General features: G+C 43.8%; 1 protein-coding gene and 1 long non-coding RNA gene across 2 annotated transcripts in view; both read right to left on the reverse strand.

The window, feature by feature from the left end:
• The window catches only part of PTPRG (protein tyrosine phosphatase receptor type G), a 654,052-nt gene that overhangs the window by 605,433 nt on the left and 22,644 nt on the right, over positions 1–25,975 (reverse strand).
• Positions 1,143–17,875, reverse strand: LOC116657102. The gene is made up of 3 exons (XR_004312077.1): positions 17,865–17,875; positions 8,138–8,141; positions 1,143–2,091 (listed from the first exon to the last, which is right to left on the reverse strand). It is a non-coding gene; the product is annotated as an uncharacterized LOC116657102 (long non-coding RNA).

The following is a 25,975-nucleotide window of genomic DNA, read 5'->3' on the forward strand; positions in this document are numbered from 1 at the left end:
GCCGCTAGTCGTTTTGGTACCCAGGAGCTCTGAGGTTGGGGAAATCAGTGTTGGCTTGTATGAGTGAAGACGTTAGAGAAATACTTGCAAGAATTCCAAGAGGGACAAGGACTGCTGAGAATAATTACACCATAATTAAATGGCCCTGTGCTGGCTATATCACACATCCCCTACTTAACTCTACAGAAAACTACATGGGTTAGCAATGATCCCCACTTCCCAGATAAGGAAACAGAGAATCAGAGGAATTTACTACCTTGTCCACCAAAATCACCTAAGCTGCACAGCTGGGGCGAAGGGATAAATCCATTCATTCTTGCACTGACTCAGTCATATACTGTAATTATTCTAACTTCAAACCCCCTACTCTTAACCTACAAACTCTAATTGACCCTCAGAGAAGAAGAATATTTGGAAAAAACTGTGTCCCAGTTTCCCCTGGCATAAGAAAAAAAAATAAAAAAATAAAAAGGAAAAGAAAGAAGGGAGGGAGGAGGGTGGTAGGGGAAAAAAGAAAAAAGGAAAATTACTGAGATAAATCAGGAGGTAAAGTTTGAAGGCGCAGCATCCAGATAAAACATGAGAGGTCAGCTCTAGCCAACTTACTCTATTCCTATTCCACACATCACACCTGGGGAGGAGAACCACTTCTGAATGTTTAGTATTAATCCAATCCCTTCTGCAGCTCACAACAGACAGAGTAAAGGTTCGAGACTGAGTCACTTATTTTAACGACATGCCCGCGACAGGGCAGGGAAGGCAGCCCCATGTGCTCCATTACCTGACACTGTCACCTAAGGCAGTGTCATTTCCAGCACCATACACCCAGGGGGACATAAGGTAATTCCTTGGGGGGGATGAGAAAAAAATTTGTTTTACCCATTCATTTCTTTTACTTCATGCTTTATCTTTTTTATGTTTTATCATCTACATAATATTTTAGGGTAAGAAGACATATTCATAATTGATAAAAATAAATATACATATATTGAGGGCATGGGTCCAATTTTTTTTTTCTAATAAGACAATGAATGAGATCAATGAAGACCACTGATCCACACACTTATTAAAAGGGTAATTTGTTAACTTCCAGCACCCTCGAGAGCCCAACTAAATGACATCACTCTGGAACCACTCCATTAGCTAGAGGGAAAAAAAAAAGGAAACTCAAGTTTTATTTCAGTCTCCCTTTGAAAAGTATTTGATTCCTAGCTGGTTCTGGGCACAAACAATGGCTGACCATTACAAATCTGTGGGGCCACCTCATTACGAGTTCATACTGCAACCAAATCCCATTTTCCCTCTGCAAATTCAATTCACATCAATAGCCCCATACATCACTGGCTACTGCTGTTGGCTGCCTGATTTTGAAACATAAAATTTTTTTGGAAAGATTACTGCCAACACATAATAGGCAAACTGCAATTTCAATTCCCTACACATGTGCCTGAAGGAGCAGGGGGCTACATAAGCTGCAAAATGTAAATGAAGCCTGTTGTTATCAGCTGTTTATAAGTCCCATGACATCCTCCTCTTATTCCTCCAGTCACGTATGGCAGGGAAAAAAAAAAAAATCAGAAGTGCCGCCATTCAAGAAAGTCCTTTTATTATTCCACTCAAGACTAGTTCCCTGGTCTCTTAATTTTCTGAGCTGTGTACACAAAATGCAACAAAATTAAGCAGCGGTGACTGTACACAGCCAATCTTCATTACGCAGAATTCATTGTGAACGGCTAACGTAAGTGTGCGATGCTGTTTATTAAGATGGTTTCATCAGCAACTTTTTATGACTCCATCACCTACAGGAACTAACGTCTAAGGACGACATCTACTTTCACAAACGTAGACTTCCGTGGTCCGGTGAGGGTGGGGGGACAAAGCCATCCACTTACCTAGCACATACATGGCTGGTTCATCGCTCCCTTTGACTTCCTTGTTGATTTCTCCCAGAAGACGCTATTTCTTAACAATCTGTGTTTAATTTAATGCACTACCCACTGGTCCTGTAATGGTCAGGTAAGATGGAGGAGACCCAAGGTGAATCTGTGCCCATTTTTACAGTGGGAAACAAAGGGAGGCGCGATGAGTTCACTGCTTAGCGCTGGACCTCTCAACAGCCTCACTGCTGACCTCCTGTACCAGATAATTCTCTCCTGGGGGACGCGGGCCTGCACACTGTAGGGTGTTTAGCAGCATCTCTGGCCTCTACCCACCAAAAGACAGTAGCATCACCTCCCCGTCCTAACAGCTCAACATGTTTCCAGACATTGCCAAATGTCCCCATGGGAGAGGGGGACAAAAACTGTGAATCCCTGGTTACAAACCATTGGTCTTCTGGGTCTTCATAGCCATCAATAGGCAGAAATTTTATGTATGTGGTTTGTATAAGCCGGGAACTGGAAGCATAAATCCATTGCACAGCCAGGCGACAGTCTATTACAAGCCCACAAACCTTTCTAGGACACTGAACAACGTCAAGTGTGCCTACCAAAAAGAAGGCTATGCTAAGGTACTTTGCGATCATTACGAGTCTACTAATACTGAAAGGTACTCTTAAAAAACAAACAAACAAAAAAAAAACCCTGCCACTTTATTGTATTGGCTCAGCAACTATCCGGAGAAGAACACTTGGAAGATATCTGTCACAGGTTTTCCATATTCAGCAACAGAAAGCCTCCAGAAAGTTCAGCTTTACGGGCCAAAACTTTTCATGTAATCAATCGTCAAGAAAGCCTTCAGAAAAATTTCTTCAGAATCAAACCTCCTAAACAGAAAATGGATTTCGTTTAATGGAAATAAAGTGGTAAAAGTGGGTTTTTTTTCCCCTCTCCCTAAACAACCACTGTTGAGCTTCTGCAAACCAATACTAAAAAAGACAATTTTTATTTAACAGTTAAAGAAATCAGCTTTCAAAAGCTCAACTGCCATCTGCAATTATAATCAGGCCTCATTTAGAATACCCCACCATGCTTTAGTCTTAATTAAAAATGGCATATCCTTACAAGGGAATGCAACATGAATTCACAATTCCAACGTGAGCAGGACATACACACGCACACACACACACACATCTAACGCTGGCATCTAGGCTTGTGAAACTTAACTATTTTACCAGTTTCTTAATGGCTGTAACTTCAGTATAAACTTGGTTTAACTTTGGTATTTTGAATGAGAAAGGCGTATGGACTACGTTAAGATAATCTGCCAGAAATACAGTTTGTTTTGAGCCTGCCATCGTCCACTCAGCACATGGCTGGTCCTGTATTTCAGCCACTATTACCTTTACTCTGCGTAAAAGGCACAAGGTTTCAGTGTAATATTTCCAATGATGCGAAACAAGTTTTTCCACCACGCTACCTAATAAGATTTACCAAGTATCACTTGGCCTCTTTGTAAGCTTAATAATTAGTTATTATAATGTGCCCCTGGCATGTTTACAATTCAGCATAATTTTTACATTACAATTCCTTAGTATGGCCTCCAGTACAATCAGCTCTCTGCCTACCGAACATCAATGCAGACATTACCTGAAAACCAGCACACAAACTCCTGCTGTTGGCCAAAGCCATTTAAAATAAGACAAATACATGGAAGACATAGAATGGAGGGCCGAAGCAGAACACAGCCCGCCCTTAACCTGCAGGATTAAAGCCAAGTGCTCTCATATCTATCCACGACATGGTTGACTCCTTGTAAAAATTCAACTTCTTCCAAAACCCGTTAATGTTAGATTCAGGTTCCCCTGCTGAAGCAGAGCCTCTGGCAAGGAAGGCAAGAGGGGGCTGAAACGCTGTAAACAATAAGCGTGCCTCCCATGTAAGCCTGTAAAATTAAGCCTCTCTCAGTTGGACAATTAGCTTTATATAGCTAATCAGGAAGAAAGAAATGAAGGCCATCTGGTTCTTGGAAGAAGTTCTGTATCTGATTAACAGTATCTTCTTGAAAGTAAACTTCCTATGTACAAGAAGGCAGGAGAAAGCACAAAGAGGAATCCCCTTTTAAATTGCCTGCGCATCCCAATAAACCCACATGCAGATCAAACCCCTGACTATTTTATCCAGAAGCAATAGAAGAGTGGTTAAATGCCGACGCCCTAATTGGATAGACCTCATTTGATTTCTGGCTCTGCCACTTATTAACGGGTTAGCCTTTGGCAAACAATTTGACCTCTCCACAGTAGATTGGATAATCGGCCCCTGTATCCAGGTCCATTACCAGTCAACTTTGCAGTTCCACAGAGTACTTCTCTGTCCCTTGACTTGGGGCTTGGCCGTATGACTTGCTCAGGTTGGTAGCTTAACTTCAAGAGTGAATTTAGTGTAAGAATGTGGGGCTGTGACTCAAATACCAAGGGCAGGGATGCAGCTAGCCTCAGACACAAACTAGGATCAGGCACTCAATCCCTCTACGAAGTCTCCACAAGTCCTTCCTCTCCATCTCCTCTCTGTCCATCAACTTTCTTCTTTTGTCTGTCCAACTAGACTTTCTTGTCTTCCAGTGCCAAAGGCCAGAAGTCAATTACTGGCAACATTATTTCTCAAGTCTGCAACTTCTTCCAAAATTCACATCCCCTTGGTTCAACACAACAGCATACCTGCAAGAACAGCAGCAGTGCCTCAGTCCCAAGGTGGGTTAAGAGCCCACCATCAACCAGTCCAGTGCAGCCAGGGGCAGAGGCATCAGGGCTGCCACAAAAAGCCGGATACTTGATGTACAGCACAAAGGTCAATCGAGAGAAGTGAAATCCAGCCCACATACCCCGGCTGCCAAGCTGAGTAACCTGACAGAGGGCTGCTCTCTGCCAGGAGACAGAGCTACCATCTTCTTTCCATAGAAGCGCCATCTGTCCATACGGGGTGCCCAAGTATGGTAAGGGAGGCTTCTGGGCCTGGGCGGGGCAGGGGAGTCGGGGAGAAGAACTCGGCATGGAGTATTAGTATCTCAGGGAGTTAAGGAAGGTGCCTATACGGAAGAGTGGTCCAATATGGGGTGGAACTTATTGAATTAGGTAAATATACTCAAGATGCTGGGATGGTGGTAGGTTACTCACTGTCAGAAAAGGGAGCTACAAATACAGAAAGGAGAAACCTACACTGAACCACATGGTCTTGAAATGGAATTGGAGGTAGTGAACTTAACGATTTTTAACACACAGAAACACAGAAATAAATACGGGTGTAAACATGTGCATATACACAGATGCACATATAATCCGTAGATGTGTCCACTGAAAGGGTCTGGGAGCTGTAAGATCTCACAAGCAATGAACACACCGTAACACTCAGTTTGGTTTCTAAATTCCATTCACCCCTAAAAGGAATCAGAGTTCCATGATGCCTCAGCTCCTTGGTCCAATCCAGCGCTGGGGCCAGCAAAGTACAAAACAAACCTGGAACTTCGTGCACCGGAAAGTAAGAAAGCACTCAAACAGTGGTAGCAACACGTGTCAAAAGGACGCAGGACCTGGCTGGAAAGAACTCTGCTACTTAAATTGAGCACCAAAATAATGGTAGTAACAGATTAGGAACCATTTAAAAAATAGAAATCCATGAGTCCCAACTGATGCAATAAACAGGTTGAAAGTTTAAGAAGAATGGTCTTCAAGTCCCTATATCCACAAAGCACTAATTACAAGGGGGGATAAAAGAGTAACTTTACAATGGAGGATACTGAAAGATGCTTTCTTTGTCAAGTGATCAAAGTTAACACCACCAGCAACGAGACACACAGAAATCGTGTGTCACCTCGTAAGATACAATGACAGGAACAGAGCATCACTTCAGTGCTATTTCTGCCCTAATGTGTAACCCGAATCTAATCGCGAGGAAGCCTCAGACAAACCCAAATTGATGGACAGTCTACAAAATAATTGGTTTGTTGCCTTCAAAACGGTCAGGGTCATAAAAGTCCATAAAAGCCTCAGGAATTGTTCCAGAAACAAAGGACACTAACAACTAGCACATGATCCCAAATGGCTCCTTTTTTCACCGGGAGGATCAGGGCAAATGTGAATGGGGCCTGAGGATCAGAAAACAGTATTGTACCGAAGTTAACTTCCTGATTTTGATGGCTGTGTTGTGATATTGTCCTTGTCTACAGGAAATACACACGTAAGTGTTCAGAGATGAAAGGGCGCCACACTGGCAATGAATTCAAAGTGGTTTGCTGGAGCGGGGTGCGCAGTTATTTTATTTACTTTAATTTCTTCTGTGTTTAAAAAAAATCTTTTTTACCCTATGATGGGTAGAAGTGCAAGGAAGGCAAGAGACCTTTCAGAAGGTGGGTAGGGAAGGTCACTTAGAAAGGACGCTTGAGGTGAGATATACAAGAGTAGGAGCAACCACAAAAAAACCCCAAGGAGTAGAGATGATAATTATGATGCTGACTGTAAAGAAAAACAGTACCATCATCTGAGTCTTGCACAATGCTTACTGAGTGCAAAGCGGCGGTCTGAGTTCTTTCCATATTTCAACTCATTTATTCTTCAAAACAACCTTATGTAGAATATATAAAGTAATATCAAGTAGAATTATTATTAAATCCAACCTAAAAGATGATGAAACTGAGACATAGAAAGGTTTCGGTAACTCGCCCAGGTTAGTCAGTAGCACGGGCAGGATGTGAACCTACCAGTCTGGCTCCCGGGTCTATACACCTCAACTAGCACGCCATCAAGGCAACCCCACGCAGATAACTGTAAGGATGCTAAGACTGGTTCGAGCCAGGACTGTAGGACCATCCCAGCTATGAAGGCTGGAGTGAGCGAGCGAGCAAGCGAGTGAGTGAGAAACAGAAACAGAAATGTAAAGGAGTGGAGGCAGGTCCATAGGTAAGAAGCTGTATTTTTCCACGTGTAACGGGAAGATGTTGCTGAAATCAGGGTGACCCTTAAAAGGCTGCTGCCTGGGCAGGATGGAGGTCTAGACCAAGTCAGTGGCACAGAAGCTCTGGCCAGAGACAGTCAAGATTTATTTTTAAAGTCAATAGAGCTTGGGTGATTGTTCTAGAAAACCCAGGTTGAGACCATCATCTTTTAGCAAAACTGTATATACATTATCCAAACTCCTTGGATCAGACGGCCTACAGAGAGGTCACAGCATATTGCTGTTGATTTTGTTTTGGTCATCACACAATTTTTTTTTTAAAGCAGAAACAGCAAAGAACTCACCCCAACCCTCCTCTGTTAAGAGGCCTACAGTAACCCAGTAATGGCTCATGTTGTATTGAAACTACACCACGTTCAGTTTATGTAACCATCTCCCACGAGTAATAAACAATGTCCAGCTCATTCTGACTTCACAGCTTCCCTCCTTAACAAAGGAAAAAATCTCTCTCCCACCGATTAAGTCATCTGTTCTCCCCGAAGCTCATCAAAGATTGTACCTGGCACTGTAATTGGGAGGGTTTTAAATAGATAATTTAACCCTGAGAGAATGTTCATTTGACTCAACACATCCTTCCAATCTAAGAAACACACAAATTCCCTTTCACCTCAGCATGTCTTTCTTAATTGTGACAGCAGCGCCAAGAAATTCATTTTCAAAGAGCTGATGGAACCGCAAGGGAATATTAATACCTAAATATTGAAGCAATCCTGATGCCTTGCTTAAAGGGAAGCTGGATTTGCTAGATGAAAAGATTCCAAAATGTCTCCAGTCTATGCCTTTAAAAAAAAATGTCTTTAGCATATTTTCGTCTCTATGCATTAAATCAGAAAGTTAAAGGCACAGTTTATTTCTCCTAAAAATGAAAGAAAAAAAAAAAAACCTTTGCTTTCTACTGCTGGTAATTGCATTTGCTAGAATGCTGCTAGGGTTTTGAGTGTCCTCATCTAAAGGGTGTGATTTTCTTCACTTTTGAATATGGAGGAATAAATGTTCTTTCAACTCTGAAAGCCTAAGTATATTCCACTCTGCAGTGCTGACTATGGCTACAGAAATAGCGTTTCACATCGCAGGTCTGAAATTGTACGGGGGTGAGCGAGGAATGGAGCAAGTGTGCGGGACAGCTGACCTGTTCTTTGTCATCCTCTCGTGCACGTCAAAGGCTGTTCCATCAAATGATTACCAGTACAAAAAAAAAAATTAATTTCAGGAACCAGAGAATTCAGAACGAGTAATAGGATCCCGTTCCCCACGAAGCTGATATCATCAAATGCTCTCACATGATTTACAACCTGGCAATCGATCTCTTTCCATTGATTATCCTGCTATTATGGGATATAACTGCTCTCTACCCATTCCAAGAACTCTAAAGTGTTGCACTGAGAATACACTAATGCACCTTTAATGCAGAGAAGACAGGAGGAAAAAAAAAAAACACCACCAAGGAATAAAATAGGCCAGAGAATGCATAACGCTGAAGTTCCCTCCAAAAGCAGTGAAGTTAACAGCTTTTCAGGGAGGCAATCAGGCAATTCAGGCCCAGCAGTTATATGGGCTCACAGCATTAGCTTTTCCAACTGGACACAGGCCACAGGTACGCTGACCCAGAAGCACGCGGACCCCTCACTTAGGGCCAAGGCCATCCAAGAAATCAGCACCTGAACCTCATCAAAGTGCAGAGTCGCCACGAATATTACAGAAAGATGCTTCTGATTCTGAAACACTGGCCAGGCACACTCTAGAGCCCTCATCACTGCATGGATTACAGTACGATTTACCAAAATCTTAATGCAGGAGACAACCACGCCGATCCACTGTCTCCTTTTGTAGAGTCTCCAAGCCAAGAATGGTTTTTTTATAATTTTTGTAATGGTTAGAAAAAAAACCAAAAGAAGAATAATATCTTGTAACACATGAAAAGAACATGAAATTCAAATTTCAGTGTCCGTAAACACTGTCTCATTGGAACACCGCCATGCCTGTTGACATGTAGCCTATGACTGGAGCCAAGTTACACAATCAGTAGGTACAGCTGCGATATATGGACCAGAAAGCCAAAAATCTCTACCTGGCTCTATACAGAGAAAGTCTGCTGACCCTGCCTTAATGTACCCACGAATTTCAGAAAAACAGCTCCAAAGAAATGAAAAGCCCACTAGAAAAATACAAAAGAAAAATTGTTCTTTATCATCTAAACAGGCTCCTTGCTCAGAAAACTCAGCAGGAATGGCACAACAGACATAAAGTTTCCAAAAAGCTTTTAAGTTGGCTGACTTGGTAGCTACGAGGGTGGTTCGAGATAAAGCAGGGAAAAACATGAGAGTAAAAAATGACGAGGAAGGCACGGCACTGGTCACTTCACATACACGGTTCCATTCCACGATGGGCACAGCAAGGTTCTGAGGAACGGTCATCCCCACTTTACACCCCCTCTCCCAGGAGAGGTTGCCTCACATCCGCACAAGGTCAGGGCCGTGGGTGTGTCTTCAGAGCTGGAGCCCAGGTTTTGCAGGCTCTGAACCCCATATTTTTAACTATTACAAGGTGAGTAGGATTCCTGTTCAACAAATCATACTGCTTTTGCCATTCGGAGAAAGGGAATGAGGCAATGAGAGAATAAGTAACATTTAAGTGAATGAAATGAGAACTACCTACCTTTGAAAGGAAAGGCCATTTAACAGACAAATGTTTGTCTTATTAAATGCTGCATGCTTTAGTGTGGAGCTCTTAAGTAACCATCAGTTTCTGTACTTACTATCACCCCGAGTACAGCCCAATCCATCCAGGCAAACACACTCTATAATCTCTTTATCCATCTGCTACGAAGACTGCTGGCTACAGCCCAGCATCCTCACCCTACGGAGACTCCTTTCCCTATGCTTGCCTTCCAGGGCAATTTTTTATATCCAGCAATACATCACTTGTAATCTAAGAGACAGTGACACTACATCTACCAAATGATTCAGGCCTTCCAAAATCTCTTAAGAGAGCCTGACGATACAGCCCGTAGCAGCAGCCTTGCAGGCGACTTCATTACCATTACTGTGACGATGCCCAGAGCACTCACAGGGTCCCCGGCACTCTTCCAAGCACTTCCAACGGACTCGTGTATTAAACTGTTAATCCGCACATCCCTACAAGGTCTGCCCTAGAATTACTTTTCTTTTACGGTTCAGGAAACTGAGGCACAAAGAAATTAAGCAATTTGCCAAGGTCCCAAAGCCAGCAGGTGGCAGAGCTGGTGAAATTCACATCCAGGCCGCGCGGATTGGAGCTGACACTCTGCAGCACATAACTCACTGACCCTCCGTAGTAGGTTAAATAGAAACATTTGAATGTGAAAATCAATTCTGCATAACCAGCCTTATCTGTGTTACTAATAGTTAAAAATTAAAGACAGCCCTTCTGCTAACTGGAAAAAAAACTGGGAAGAGTAACCTACATACACTGATAGAACCAAGAAAACATTTTCTTAAAATGCAATGTTATTTCTCATTTTAAAAAGAGTAAGAAGCATCTGGGATGTTTACAGACGGTGGGGGGGCTTCCAGCTGATTTACCCTCACAGTAAACGTCAGACGGGGTCCCCTTCTCTTCTGTACCCTTCCAAGAACCTGAGAATTTGGGGATAATGTTAAACACAACTCACCCTTTCCTTAAAGGGCGAGGCTCTTTTCATAATGAAGACTTAGAAACCTGAAGAAAAATTCGCATAAGTGGAAAAGGTCATAGTCTTGTTATTATTAATCCATGTCTAACCTTCTACAGAGACCAAAGGCCTCTGTACATGTTCGGAGTGAATCTGACCACAAACCATTGATGGCACACATGTGGTACGCTCACCACTCCTCACTCTGAGCCCCCTTGGTAGGTGTAATTGATCATGTTCCCCTTCCTCACAGAGCCCAGCCTTCTCAAATGAAGGCTGGTGTACTATCCTGGGTAACAGTGGACAGAGTCAAGTGACCAACAGCAAAGGATCAGGGTAAAGACATAAGACGCAATCCTTGCATCATGTAACCCTACATCAGTGACAGCCCAGCCGAGCATCAGGAAAGGCCTCCCTTATCACCAGTAGCTCCCTGAGTCTAGAAATGGACTGGGGTCCTCTCCCTGGTCAGCTTCTCAGGCTGACTCGTGCTGTTTGAACAACAAAAGGAATCCAGCGGAAGGGCAGGCTTCAGGGCTAGTTGATTCAGCAGCTCAAGCGTATCAACAAGAATCTGGGTTCTTCCCTTTCTTTACAAGCCGGCCCTCCTCCAATCTGACTTCATCCTCGGGCCCCAAGACAGCTGCAGCACGTGTGGGTGGCACAACCCGGCAGCCCCCACAGCAAGTTGAGACCACAGCTTCCCTGGCTTCAAGGAAAGATGCAGCTCTCACAGGAGGCCCTGGCAGGCACACCTTCCCAGTCCCCGAGACAGAGATCTCATGGCCAGTCCTGAAGCAATCACACAAGTAAGGGATGCAAAGCAAATAAACCCAACTATGGAAGGAGGGTTTGGCTTCTCCCCAGGTACCTGGCTTCACAGAGGAAGGTGGATACCTGTATAAAACTGAGCCTCTATTAGGAAGAAGGAGACAGATGCTACAAAAGCATCAAAACAGCCTCCCCAACAGGCCTCCTGACCTGGGCAAAATGTAGACTCTATGGATCAAAACTGGCCACCCAGACAACAAGCCTCACCAACTGACAATTAGTTCAGCCTTCATGGTGTCATAAAAACTGAAGTCATTAGCAAAATTTAAAATTGGTAGTAATTAGGTGAATTTAAGATCTCTAGTTTCTCTTGAAAGACTGGAACAACTTGACACTGGCTCAAATACCCACAGGGCAGGAGTCAGCCAGAATTGAAGGGCACTGGCCCCAGAGAAAAGACAAACTGTGTCCAGTTCTCTAAAGACCGGCCACCGCTGTGGCTCTCCTGCCTCACACTCCTTTACTTCAGCTTCCTGAGACTGGCTGGCATTTATCTGAGTTTGCAACCTCAGTACTGGCCACGGCAGAAACCCCTGGAGAAAGTGGGCCCTCAAGTTGATAAAATCCAACAGGGGAATGTCCAACTCCAGGCTTATTCACAGAGAATTTAACTCCAAGGAGAAGCAAAAGACAGAGTCCAGTTCATAATCAAAAATGTCTGGCTACATTCTCAGACTCCCCCCTAAAAAAAAGTCATGTAAGATTTAAAGAGTTTACAGAGCTGCCTTTTTGCGGTGAAGAAAAATCCTGTAAAATGAGAGTGCTAGTGTGCTCCAGCTCCGTGCAGCCTCAGATTTGGTGCAGCCTTTGATGCATCTGGCTAGAATCTGGCCTCAGGCATTTCAGTTTTAATGAATCCCGAAGAACATAGTGTGATCCGACTTCTGAATTCACATAGCCTTTTTTCTCAGGATAATATTCCTAAGTCTTTAAAGGAGGCCCATGTCAAAAAAGACAGAATTTACACTGAAATAAAAACCTACCAGAGACTGTCAATGACTCAGAGCTTTTATTGCACAGGTGGCTGTCCACACTACTTTCTGTTTCACGAGCAATGGTGCTGAGGAAGAAGGAATGAGGAATAATAATTCCAGGCTCCTGAAGATATACCAAGGTCATCCATTTAGGACGTGTCTATCATTCCAGGTTCTGAAGCGGGTATCTGTTACTATCACCTGTTCAATGACCCTTCGCTCTTTTCTTGGCAAAGACCCCTCTTTCCTAAGAGAAAGCCATTCCAAGAGGCTAAAGTAGGGGGCAGGGAGATTCACTCCTACCTCAGTCTAGCTACATTCCAGAGACTCCCGGAAAAAAGTCATCTAAGACTTAAAGAGTGTGTGGAGCTGCCTTTTTTGTGGTAAAGAAAAATCCTATAAAATGAGAGTGTCAGCATGCTCCAGCTGAGGTGGGGACATTATCTGAGTCTGTCCAGTTATTGGCTCAGCCAAATGTGACCCAAGTCTTGATAATTAATAGTAAGACATGATGTCTAGACTCAGGAAGATTTTTTTTTCTCTTTTGAAATATAGAGCTATGCATGTTGTATAAATAAGACTGCAGGTGTTAGGAAATTGAAGGTGACCATCTATCAACTTAACAAGAGCTGCCAAAAAAGGGTGTTTAAAAAAAAAAAGAGAGCCATGATACATGAGTGGAGAACCTGGATCCAGCCATGCCTGAACCCAGTATACCTCCACATTACAGCACCAAGAAGTTCTTCTATCTGTTGAGCTACTTTCTGTTGATTTTTCTCTCATCCAATCGAGAAGTCAATGCAGTGTTTCCTTAATATTCTGAAATTAGGACTATTTAAGTAATAGAAAAGAGAGGCATAAGAGATTATGGCCAGGGAACTGGGACTCTACGCAAAGAATCTGAAGAAATAGTTTTATACTAAGTCCAAAGATTGGTAAAGTAGAGGCTAGTCATACAAAGCCAGCCACAGTTTAGACACTCAGGTGAACTCACAAAAAAGTGACTTGTTCATGAACCGTGAAGACACCTGGCTAAGGTCATGGTGAGAATAACATGGGTCCAAACCCAAAACAGCAGAAGAGTCTGAAGAAAATCCCAGATATGGTAAAAGAATTCCCAGATGGTCTCTGTGACTGTCACCCCCTTGGGTTATACCCTGTAAAATACCCACTCCTTGATTAAAGGGAGATCCTACGGTTTTCTTAAAAACAGCAAAGATGAAGGGATGCTGTAGATGTAATTAATACCCACAATCAATTGTCCTTAATTTAATCAACGGGGAATTTAATTTATCGTGGGTTGGTCTGACCTAATCAAGTGTTTTCAAAGAGATGGGAAGCAGCAGAGTCCCTCTTCTGATGGCCTTGAGGAAGCAAGTGCCCATGCTGTGGAGATGACCACAGGGCAGCCAAAGGCAGGCAGCTTCTAGAAGCTGAGGTCCATCCTACAGCTGTAAAACCTGACTTCTCCCAACCACAGCGAACACGGACGAAGACCCTGAGCCTCAGATGAGATCAGAGCCCTGGCCCACTCCTGATTGCAGCCTGAGCAGAGGACCCACTAATTCCCGGAATCATAAGCCAAGGAAACTGAGATAATAAATGTGTTAAGTCGCTGAGTTTGTGATGATCTGTTACACAACAAGAGGAAACACTATACCAGCTGGGCTAAGGATTGTCACCAACTAGGAAAATGGCAGAGACAGAGGTAGGACCTCGTGACCTTTAAGGGAGGCACGGGCTGGAGGACCTTCAAGCTCTCTAGTTCCATCACAGGAGTAGTCAATATCCATCTACAAGTCACAGCCCATCCCTCAGCACAGTCCTTGGCTCGCTACCTGAGCTCTCTCAGTACTTAAAGCTAGATGAGAAAATAAATATATGCATGGCTAACACCTCAACCAACAAGAAGGGTTAGGAATGAGATGTGCCCATTTATCAGACGTGGTATTTGCTGAAGAGCAGAGTGTGGTAGGGCCCAAGAAGGGTCTCTGGTCCAGAGAGTCCAGGCTCCTATCTCAGCTCTCAGATCCAGGCCAGTGAACAAAGTTCACTTTATGGCCCTGCAGTTCCGTTTTCTCATCTACATCGACAGTAACAACTCAAAACTTTATCATGGGGATTAAATTAGGGAATACATGTGTCAGGGCACCAGGCTTGGTACCTGATTCTGCAAGGAGTTTTATGAAAATTAGCTCTTTCTTCTTCTCTCCTGCTCTACCCTCCATGTGGATTCGGCACAGGTAATGGGGGTTCTGGGGAAACAAAACTCATGACAAGTAAGTTGACAAAAGGCAGTGGTATTTGAGTTCAAAACCTAATATGCTTACCAGGACAGTTGCTCCAGTTGGCACAGACCTCAATTCCAAATCTGTTAAATGGGAATAATGGTACTTACATTACAGGGTGATTGATGAGGTTAAATGAGAACACATGCTAAAAAAAAAAAGTATACTAAGCCACTAAAGTTATTATACATATGAGCCCTCATATTTATTTTTGTTATTTGAGCAGGCAAAACCAAGGTGTCCCAGTAGGCAATATAAGGCCATTGGAGGACGACAGGGGCTGAATCGTGTCCAAGTTCTAACCCCCAGCACCTCAGAATGTGCCCTTCCTCAGAAACAGGGTCACTGCAGATGTTAATTAGTTAAGATGAGGTCACACTGGGATTGGGTGGGCCCTTGATCCAGTAGGATCGGTGCCATTATAATGAAGGGTGAGAGACACAGAAGGAAGATGGCCATGTGAAGATGAAAGCAGAGATCAGAATGAGACACCTATGCACCAAGGAACGTCAAGGATTGGCGGCGAGGACCAAAAATGAGGAAGTGGCAAGAAACAGACTCAGAGCCTCCAAAAAGGAACCAACCCAGTTAACACCATGATCTTGGACTTCCAGCTTCCAGAACTTGGAGGCAATACATTTCCATTGTTTTAAACCACCTAGTTTGGTGTGTCCTTTGTTGCGGCGGCTAATAAGGAGGATGGCCCCAGGCAGTGGTGTAGCCACCTGTAGACGTGAACCACCCAGCTCTGGGAGGGGGCTGGGCTATAGCATGTGCTGATTACCATGGTGTAAATATTCCCACCACAGCTAATTCCAGCCCACCTATGTGACAACACTGAACGTGAAATGGGAAAGGGACACACAGCATCCCACCACCAAACAGCATCTCTGCCCTACAGACACAGCACACACAAGCTCGGGAGCAAAGATAAAAAGGAAACGTATTACAGTAATTAGGAAGCGTTGAAGTGGGGTATTATTACTTCTCAAATATAACTTAACTGTAAATTTACATAATATTGCGCTTTAACAAATTGTGTTTAATAACCAGCTCACAAAATTCCTGAAAACATTAACAATCAGTTCTCACGGGGCCTGCACAAGCAGCTCCAGGATCCCAGGAAAAGATGCACACAGCAGAAGAGAAGCGTAAATCCTCCACCCTCAGGTCTAAACTACTCCTGGCCCTGTGAGTATGGTCTTCAAAACCAAGCCCTCCTGCAGAAGAGGGGTCACGCCTGCTGTCAGATGGTAATAGACAGTGTTCGGTTAATTAAGCAGGTTTTAGTGCCGCGAAAACCCGGGGCCTATCTTCTCCCTGATCCCATAAAGCATCCGTGGCAGTTTGGGTTTTAACCAATACAGGAGTAATTTGAAATCAATTTCCCCTCTCCTTGATGAACAATGTGGACTATTTAGTATGACCCACAGAGAAAATGAGAAGCCCGTGTACCTGAGGCAGCCCCAGCCGCCGTGCGCGCCACGATTCCGTGTCAGAGCCGGGTGCCTGACTGGCACCCCCACAGGGAAGCTGGCTTTACCCCGCTCTGAAGTGTCATCTCTCTCACCACCGGCTTGGGTGTGTGACCCTCTCTCTCTATTACAAGGGGGTAGGGGCCCTGTTTTAGCCTTCTTATTCAATTGACACACAGATAACGAGCAGCAGCGATGAGGTAGGCACTCTGGAGATGCAGGTGAGTGAGAGACAGCCTCCGCCCTCTGGCTGGCACACACAGGCTGGCGACAGGCAAGGGGGGCCTGAAACAGGCCTGGGAAGGTTCCCTCTAACACAGTCACAGAGAGACATCTGTCCAGTTAGCCAGCTGCACCTTGCTCCTGAGACTGGGATTCCACCGTTTCCCGGTGCCCTGAGTCTGGACAACTTTAGCCTCAGCTTAATGTTGATCCTAACAGTACCTGCTCTTACAGGGTGACTGTGGGGTCCAAGCGAGACTACACAGGCGAGTGAGTTGTCTGTCCCCTCTGTCCCCGGACACCCCATGCTTAACTCTACCTCCTTCACACCTTGCCTAGATGTCAAGTTTCTCCACCAAGGTCTATTTAAAACAGGTGGCACCCACCCAAGTCCGCACCTCCAACAACTCCCAATTTCCCTTAACCTTCTTTCCTTTATCCCGACACTCATCACTTCTTAACAGGTTAGTCAGCTTCCCCTCCACTGACACACAAGCCCCACAAAGACAGGTATTACTTGTTAGTTTTGCCACTTTTGCAAATACCTAGAAAGGGGCACAGCACACCGAGGCACTAGGTTAATACAAGGCATGGGTGGACGTGTGGATGGAGACTAACACTCTCACGAAAGAGACTCTATCTCATTGATCTTTGAATCTCCAGCATCTTACACAAATGTTGGAGTCCCAATTTTTGTTGAATAAATGAACAAAAGAATACACCACGAATAGTGATTTGACCCCACAGATAACCTGAGATTATAGAAAGGATATAATATCCTTAACTTGTTCTAACTTCCCTTTAGGTGATAAAACCCTCATCACATGGCAAACACGCTCACGTACCACGGTTTCAGTGTTTTCTCCAGCCTGGTTGTGGTTGAAGGAATTCAGCCATGGGAAGGGGCAGCGGGGAAGGTGGAAGCCTGTACCCTGATTCAATCAGAGAAGATCCTTTAAAAAATCTATCTGCTATATTTGAGATTTCAAGTAAGACTGTTTTGGGGTCCCCCCCCCACAAAGGAGAGATTTTATTTATTTAATTTTTTTCTGTGTGCCTTTTTTGAGGTATAACTGACATGCTTATAAACGGAATCTAAAAAACAAATACAGAAAAACAAGCTCGTAGATACAGAGAACAGAGTGGCAGCTGCCAGAGGCCAAACTTCCAGTTATAAAATAAGTAAGTCCTGGGGATATAAATGTACAGTGTGAAGACTCTAGTTAATAACACTGTGTTGCATATTTGAAAGTTGCCAAGGAAGTGAATCTTAAAAGTTCTCATCAAGTAAGATATTATTTGCCAGAGAGGATCCACTGCTGATGGAAGATTTTTGAAAACTCTCAACTTCAAGACTTTTTTTTGCGGGGGAGGGGATGAGGTAGGAAAAAGAAATCATGACCAAACTTTTATTTAATTATAGTAGATTACCTGCTGGGGTAGTGAGGTTAAATTCAAAAGTTAGTGTGCAAGAGTCAAAATTACACTTGACAAATCCCCTGAATCAACCAAAAGGAACAGCACGATTTATGTTACGATACAGCACACGTATTGTAGGTACATCCGTCCACCACAGAGCAGGATTAAAGGAAGTCAGTCTTCATGCAGGCGACTGGCGATCAGAATTACTACGCTTCTCCATACCCAGAAGAAAACAGAAGACGAGTAGAAGATTCTAGAGTATTCTTGCTCACCTGCAGGGTTTACTCCATTTTATTCCATTATGAAGACTCCACAGGCTTCCTAGACAAGAATACGTTTGTTTGCTGTGATAAGGAACACAGGATATGTGAAAGCATCTAGGAAAGAATTATAAAGCACACCACATGCTTACTAGTTTTGAATCTGAGGGTTGCTTGACTAAAACCACTGTGACTTGAGGTGTCAGAGATACAGAACCAGCCAGCTTATCTGTTTTATGAGTTGCACTGTGTTCCCCAAATTCAGACATCCTGACGGCAGTACCAGACCCCCAGTGCCTTAGAATGTGACTTCAGTTAGAAACAGGGTCATCAAAGAAGTAATTAAAGATGAAGTCATTAGTGGGGGACCCTAATCCACTACAATTAGTGTCCTTATAAGAAGGGGAGACTCGGACACAAGTAGGACACCGTGTGAACACGAGAGCAGAGATCAGGGTGATGGCCCTGCAGGCCAAGGACACCGATCATGGCCAGCAGACCGCCAGAAGCTGGGAGGCAGGGAACAGATCCTCCCTCACAGCCCTCAGAACAGTCCATCCACACTTTGATCTCGACTTCCAGCCTCTGAGACAATGCATTTCTATTGTCTAAGCCATTCAGGCTGTGGTACCTCATTACCGCAGCAAACAAACACACACAACCATCAAGCTCACGGTTCCTCCTGTGGCCCCACGACAGGCCATCCACTGAGCTCAAGCTCTTGGGCTCTGGTCTCCTGACTCTGAGGGGGTGACAACTCTCCTGATTCATGAGTCAATGAGTGTGTCTGAGCTCCCTCCACTCTACCATCAACTAGCAAACCTGAAAAGAGACGGGGAAGGGCCAGCACACGATGACCAACACCGGTCCAGCTTCCCAGAGAAGAGGAGGAGTCTCCACCGTGAGGAGGCAGCGACGCTGGCCTCGCTGCCCGACTCAAGCAGGAAAAGCCGTTCCTCTCAGTTTCTCTACTCTGCTGGCCTGCTCCATCTCTTCCTGTGGTGAATAAAAACACCCAAGGGGAAATGCGAACCCATTCATCAACATTCCTGGCCAGACACTGAGCTGCTTAATGGTTTTATCGATTCCTTGTTTTGCTCTACATTATGTGTTACATTGGCTCAAGCAGTCCATACAAGAAGAATCAAGATGGTGTTGGCAAAAAGGCATTATTTCATTTTAAGCTTGTTACCACTGAGACCAGTCAACCCTGAACAGAAGTAGCTGAGTTTCAAAACAAGCGTGTGCACCATTTCTATACACTGCACGCCAGGAGTCCTTCTCATGGCAAATGCCCCTTCGTTTCAAAGTTCTATCTGAGTTGGTAAAGAAAACCAAACCGTGGTAACAACTGTGCCTTTAAGAGGATTTTTCATGCTAGAATAATGTTTTATACTCTTAAGATAACGGTTCCAAATGCTTTAAGGGGATATATCTCATATTAGTAAAATGACTCTAATTACAACCAGCACAAAGCATTCTGTGTACACATTTTCATGTAAATACCACTATGTGGCAAAAATAAAATAATTAAACAGCTCACAAAGTCTGCCAAAGACATACAGAATCTTCAGTGTTCTTGCAAATGTGTCCATTTCAATTGAGTTAAATAAACATATGATATAAGCAAACAACACACAGGATGTTAAAACGAACTTATCAAGTTTAGGACATTGACCTAAAACCAAACTCAACATGGTGAATAAAAAGATTAAATCAGACCCTTTAACAAGGGAACCTGGCTGCCTTACACAAGGTGAGCAGATGGCAGTATCCTACAGCTAACAGACCAGGGAACGTGAAAACTGACATTACGTGTTCTATACCATTTATTTCAATCAGGGATACAGTTACTAAAAACTGGGTTAAATGGCATAAAAACACTAAGGAAATTATTCAGTTCTGAAAAGCAGTTGAGACTCTAAAATCATGTGTTCAGTTACCATTTCTGTTCATCATCGTATTTGTCAAAGAGACAGCAATCAGGAAGTAGCAACTGAGAGATGGGGGTTTCAAACCCTCCTCTACCACTCACTGCCTGTGACCTTGAATGGGTCTCAGACTCGCCAGACCTCAGTCTTCTCATCAGGAAGGAGAGAAGGATTAGCTCACATCAGAAGCAAATACCTTGTACTAAAGCCTAATAAGATGTGTCATGAGCCGCCCCCCCAATCAGCTGTCAAATAAATACACATTCTGTGCTTCAAAATGAAAAATGCAATTTGAAGAAAGGATTCTATGCTTTAAAAAAAAAAAAGTTTGAAAACCAGTGGCAAAATTTGATCTTTTGTGTTTTGTTTTTTTTTTCCAAAAATCATCCTGTCACTTGTAGAAATGAGTATGTATGTTGTTTCATAGTCACACAAGAAAAGTAATGTGAACTTAAAGTAAAATTCCACTTATTTTTAAGCTAAGTGTGGATATCCAGCATCTTCATATACAAAGAGTAAAAGTTGACACTCATTTTAGAGGGTTCAAGAATGAGATGGCCACAGATGAATTTTTGCCTTAATCTAAGCATTTCAAGCCACTTTTGAAGAAGACTTTCTGTCTTCAGATTTTTCTTTTGGCCAAAGTTACTGAAAACTGTTCTGAAAAGCATACATTTTCCATACCTGCTGAAACCAAATTCAAACTGAGTTTGTTCAAATTTGTTTTCAAAACTAATTATTCACCTTCTAAACAGGTCTTGCCTTGAAGATGTATAAATTACATTAGATGGAAAAGAAAGTTTCTTTTCAAAAATATTTTTAGTTTTCAAGTTTTACTAAAGGATACAATGGTGCTAAATAAATTTTCTAATCTTTTACCCTGATGGGAACATTAACTAGACTTATTGCCCATTATTTAAACGAGTTTACCCAAATCTATAAAACGGATAAAGACTAAAACCCAAATTCCATCCTAGATAGAAATCTTAAGACACAGTTCCACCCAGAGCTTGACAGCTGCTGTGCGGATATAAATGGTACTCTGCCTACTACTTTATGACTATGATGCTATTTTGTTTTGTAGAAAGGTCAAGGCCTAGGGCCAAACTACTAAATTACAAATGAAATTCTCTTCCACCTTCCCCCAAGCAGCTATATGAAACACCCCATTACCTAGGTTCTGGCATCTAGTCCCTTTCCTGGAACTCCAACATTGTTGACACAGCCTGGAGAACACCCGGACTTTGAGGACACATTCCCAGCTGTAAGAAAAGACATGCTGGAGTTTCCCTAGTTTTACTTCAGTTAATTTCTTTCAGTGGTAACACTATATTATCAGACTCTTTTCCCCACCTGCAAAAGATACAAGGAAATAAATTTCTTAAAACGTGAACAGTGTGCTGATCCCACTATCCGCCTATGATGGAAACAAACGGTGACTCCGCAAATATAGATGGCAGAGCTCCTCCATCCAGGCTACAAAGGGAACAACCCCCCACATCCCGTTCAGCTCAGTCCAGGGAGGTGGGGGGTTACCACTGTGCTCTGCATCCAGGCACGAGGAGCCTGTCCAGATGGAAACCAACAAACGCAGACTGTCATCTGTGTGTCTGGACTAAATGACAAACATCTGTAAACAGAAGACAGGCTTTCTCACTTTTCATCTGGATTAAGAAAAACGCCTTCATTTTCCCACAACAGATTAAGAATGGTTAAAAAAAAAAAAAGGATTAATTGTAACAAGTCCCTGTCCATGTCAGACCTTAGCTATGCTCCCATCAGGCCAATTTTGTTGTAACATCATGTTTCTTCCTGTAAACTATTTCCCCAAACACACTGTGCAGATTTCTCTGTCCTGCTTTATTGATAAGAGTCGGGCTCGAAGGCAGGGCTGCCAGATTATCACCAGAGTATAAATTACAGACGTGCAAAGTGCTGGTGGATGTTGGCCGCACTGTCACCACCCACCAGAAGGCAGATCTGAGGCTTAAACCACTGCACCAAGGACCTGGCACAAAGTAGATACTTAATAAAAATTTGCCAAGCTGAGTAACACACTACCTGATAAACACAAAATATCATCCAGTCCTGGGTGTGCTTCAACAGAAATAATTGATTTGGACGAGGCAGAGGGCACGTGAAAATGAGGTGCTCAGGCAGCTCTCAGAAGCAGCTCTGGTCCTCGAAATAAGAAGCATTTGCAATCATTGCTTCTCTTCTGTTTGGACTGCTGATGTCTGATCACTACCATTAAGGTCTGAGGACTTTACTTGAGCCAACAGCATGTCAGCCACTGAGTCAATTCATACTTGGTCTGCTCAGAACGGAAGAAATGCCCTTGTGACTAACAGCCCACAGCTGCACCCTGCACCGGCAGAGATGCAGGGTTCTGCGCTGTAATCCCCCGGTGCCCCACCTCCTCCCGGATGAGCATTTTCACCCTCTCTTTGTGTTGAAATCCATTTTAGTCCACAGCATTCTGATTAGTCCATGCTGAGAACAGGCTTCCAAAGACTTGTTGATTCCATCCAAATACTCAGGAACAAGCTGGAGACTCAGTCAAGAACCAGGCCTACCTGGCACACTGTTTAAACTCTGGTTTCAAAATTATATTAAAAAAAAAAAAAAGCAATTCTATCAATCAATACACATTCATTACATGCCACAGTGAACACCCCGAGACGTATTCTATTTTTTAAACACAGCTGTCCATCTGCTGCCGACATTGCTGAAAAAGCTCTAAGTGATTAAGGAAAAAAGAGAATTCATTTGCCGTGATAATACACAGATCTGTGTATCTTTCCAATTGCCTTGAAGGTTGAAAGAAATGAGGTCTTGATGAGCACCAGCTAGCTATTAATTAGATTTAGTAGCAACAAAATATGACTTTTCAAGCACTTTAAAGGACTGAGAACAGCTACCAAGCTCAGCAGAATTTTTCTGTTCGTGTTTTGGTTTCCCTGACCCCCTTTTCCAATTCCTCTCCCTCATTAAAAATGCCTCCATCAGAAAGAAAATGAAGAGAACACGAACAGGAGCTGATAGGTAAATGCAAGTGATTATTATAAAAACTTCATCCTTCCAGCCCCGATTTTCAAAACCCATCTCATTTTGTTCGGCTTTGAGCCTTGAGCAGTGATTCCCACCCGTGTCACCACAGCACTTTTGTTTTATTTTGTATTTATTTATTTCTTAATGGAGATACCAGGGATTGCACCCAGGACCTTGTGCATGCTCAGCATGTGCTCCACCACAGAGCTATTATGCCTCCCCTCAACCGCCTTCACTACAGCCATTTTGACAGTGAGAAAAATCTGGACCACCTTCTTCCTTTTTCTGGCAATCTATTTTTTTTTTACCTAGTTGACAAAGGAAATGCTGATTCCTGGACTAAAAGGAAAGTAGAGGGCTTCCTAAAAGCAATTCACCGCAGTGGGGCCTTTCTTGATATCCAGTGTTTTTAGGGTCTAAAGGTATCCATCCTGATGAAGGACAGAGGTGCCTGTGGTGTATGTGGGGACATGCTGTAAAGTGGGGTGTACGGATGGGGGCCAGGTGCCCTGACTTCTCAAACTCCCGCGTCCATAGAAATCACCTGGGGAGTCTTGCTAAGTACAGATCCAGACTGAGGTCTGAGATTCTGAGATTCTACGTTTCCAACAAGTTCCCAGGTGATGCTGATGCTGCTGGTCAGAGGACGGCACTCAGACTAGTAAGATACAGAATTGCCTAGAATAACTGCCCTGTGTCGGTTTTCCCTGCTCAGCACCCACTGTGAGCCTGCAGGGAACCAGTCAGACTTCAGGGAGGTAAGAGGGTGATTTTTTTTTTCTTTTTCCCCCAGCCTTATTGAGGTATATTGACAGAGGAAGGTGAGTTTCAAAGACAGCATGAGTATCAAGGTCCCTGGGGCAGATGAACTTGGGGCAGACCCTCCCCTTATCCACCCCCCAAAATGGGTATTTCTTACAATGACTACTAAGAAAATAATTTAAAATCATTTTGGTTAGGTACGAACTTTATGTAAAAATGAAAGCGGTGCGCGGCAGTATCCACCTGCTCTAGCACTGTTTAAGCTCCAGACAAAAAAGACGAGGTCATGTTTCTTTTCCTCCAGTGCCCCTTACTGAGGAAACTCCAAGCAATTTCTCCACCTCCTTTGGACTCATCCAACTCATCCAAGTGTGTGCTCAGTTATTTACATGTAGTTTCTAGCCCGGGAGAGCTCTGAGAGTAAGAACACAGGAACTCATCTTAGGTATCCTTTCTAGTCTCAGCACCAAGCTCAGTCACTGGGATACAGCAGAGAATGGACAATTCGCACCGATTAAGTGTCAGGCTCTGCGTGTGGCCCTTCACATCCATTATCTTCTACAATCTCATCATTAAGGAATGATTCTCAAGGATCCTCACGAAAACCCACATTCAGAGCAGGCAGAAGAATTTGCTGGTTAAGCCCAGAAACAAGAATCGAACCAAGTCTGTCACCTGGTTCCAACGCCGAGGCACCACCCCTACCCCACAACTATACTGTGATGCTTCAGTGAATATAGTATTTCTAAATAGGAGCAGATCATGCATTCACTGCCAGGTTCAAAACCTGTCATCTGCAGGTCCTTTCTAGTTCCTCTGCACTCCTCATTGCCTTCCCCTCTTTTCCAACTGTCTCTCCAACTAGTTTCCACATTACTGACCTGGAGGTGGATGACACTGGCCCCTGCTGCTAAGACAGGTTAGCTTTAAGGCAAGGGTGGCCAGGCAAATCCAACACATCACCCCACAACAAACCGAGGGAAGAAAAGCCATTGAAGGGCCACTGCCATAATATGTGGGACATCCTTGGATTCATGTATACTTAGCCTGCAAGTCTCCCAGCAACCTATCCTCCTGCCCTCCCAACCTCCAAAAAGAAAGAAGAAACAATATACACAAGAAGCAACAAGGCCAAGCAGACCAGCTAGGCAAAGTGGAACCACATTCCAGTGTGTCCAGGACCAGAAGGAGGAATGGGGTAGCCAAGACCCCCATGTCTGTTACCCTATGACTCAGCAGTTCCCAATTCTCTGTATCGACCCTAAACCAATCCTGGCAAATGTGCACAAAGAAGTACATATAAAGACTGTTCTCTGTCAAGCAACCTCTGTGGCCACCAGCAGGAAAATAGCTCATTACCTGCAGCATATTCGTAACAAGGGAACACTACACTGCAATTAAAAGGACTATGTTAAATGCATTATCAGGTGCCAACAATAAACTATTTTTAAAAACCACTGTTGAACCCTCAAAAGAGCAGTAGAATGATAAATACAGCATTTTACTTACGTAAAAGAAATCTACATATTTATACAAATACAGGTAACCCTGCTGAAATGGCTTCATTCTGGGGGAAGTAGGAGGAAGAGAAGTCAACAGATTTAAGCTTTAGATGAAATGTTCTGAGATAGAACATATTCATATATTACATGCAAATTTTTTTTAATTAAAGAAAAAAATACAGGCCATGGATGCCTACCCCAACAGTACGTGCTCCTTGCTCATGGACCATCCCTTCCATCAGAAACAGAGGATGATGGCACCCCGAGAAGGCACCTGCCCATGGAACAGAGACAAGGCCCAGGCTGTACCAAAGGACCAGGCCGTCCTCAGTCTCCACTCAACAGAACAGCTGGGAAACCTTAGGTCTGACAGCCTCTCAGGGCTTCCAACCTCATCTCTTACTCCTAACTCCTCAACGGCCGGCCTCAGATTCCCTAAAACGGTGGGGCCCTCGCTCTAGCCTGCTTTCAAGTGGCTGTTTTTGGCAAATTGAATCTAAGAACTGACCCTGACCACATGTCCATGTTCCCCCCCTGCCTTCCATGCTGGCCTTAGGCATCATCTATCCAAACCTTTATCCATCCTTCAAGGCTTAACCATGCAGCCCCCAGGTGCCCAGCGTGCTAAAGACACATCAATGGGCCAGGCTATGCTGACCACACAGCCCAGTCTAGTGGCCTGGGCTACCCACCCCCCAACCCACCCTAGCACTCACCTGAATTC

The sequence above is a fragment of the Camelus ferus genome, chromosome 17 (assembly GCF_009834535.1).
Source record: "Camelus ferus isolate YT-003-E chromosome 17, BCGSAC_Cfer_1.0, whole genome shotgun sequence".
Lineage (NCBI taxonomy): Eukaryota > Metazoa > Chordata > Mammalia > Artiodactyla > Camelidae > Camelus > Camelus ferus.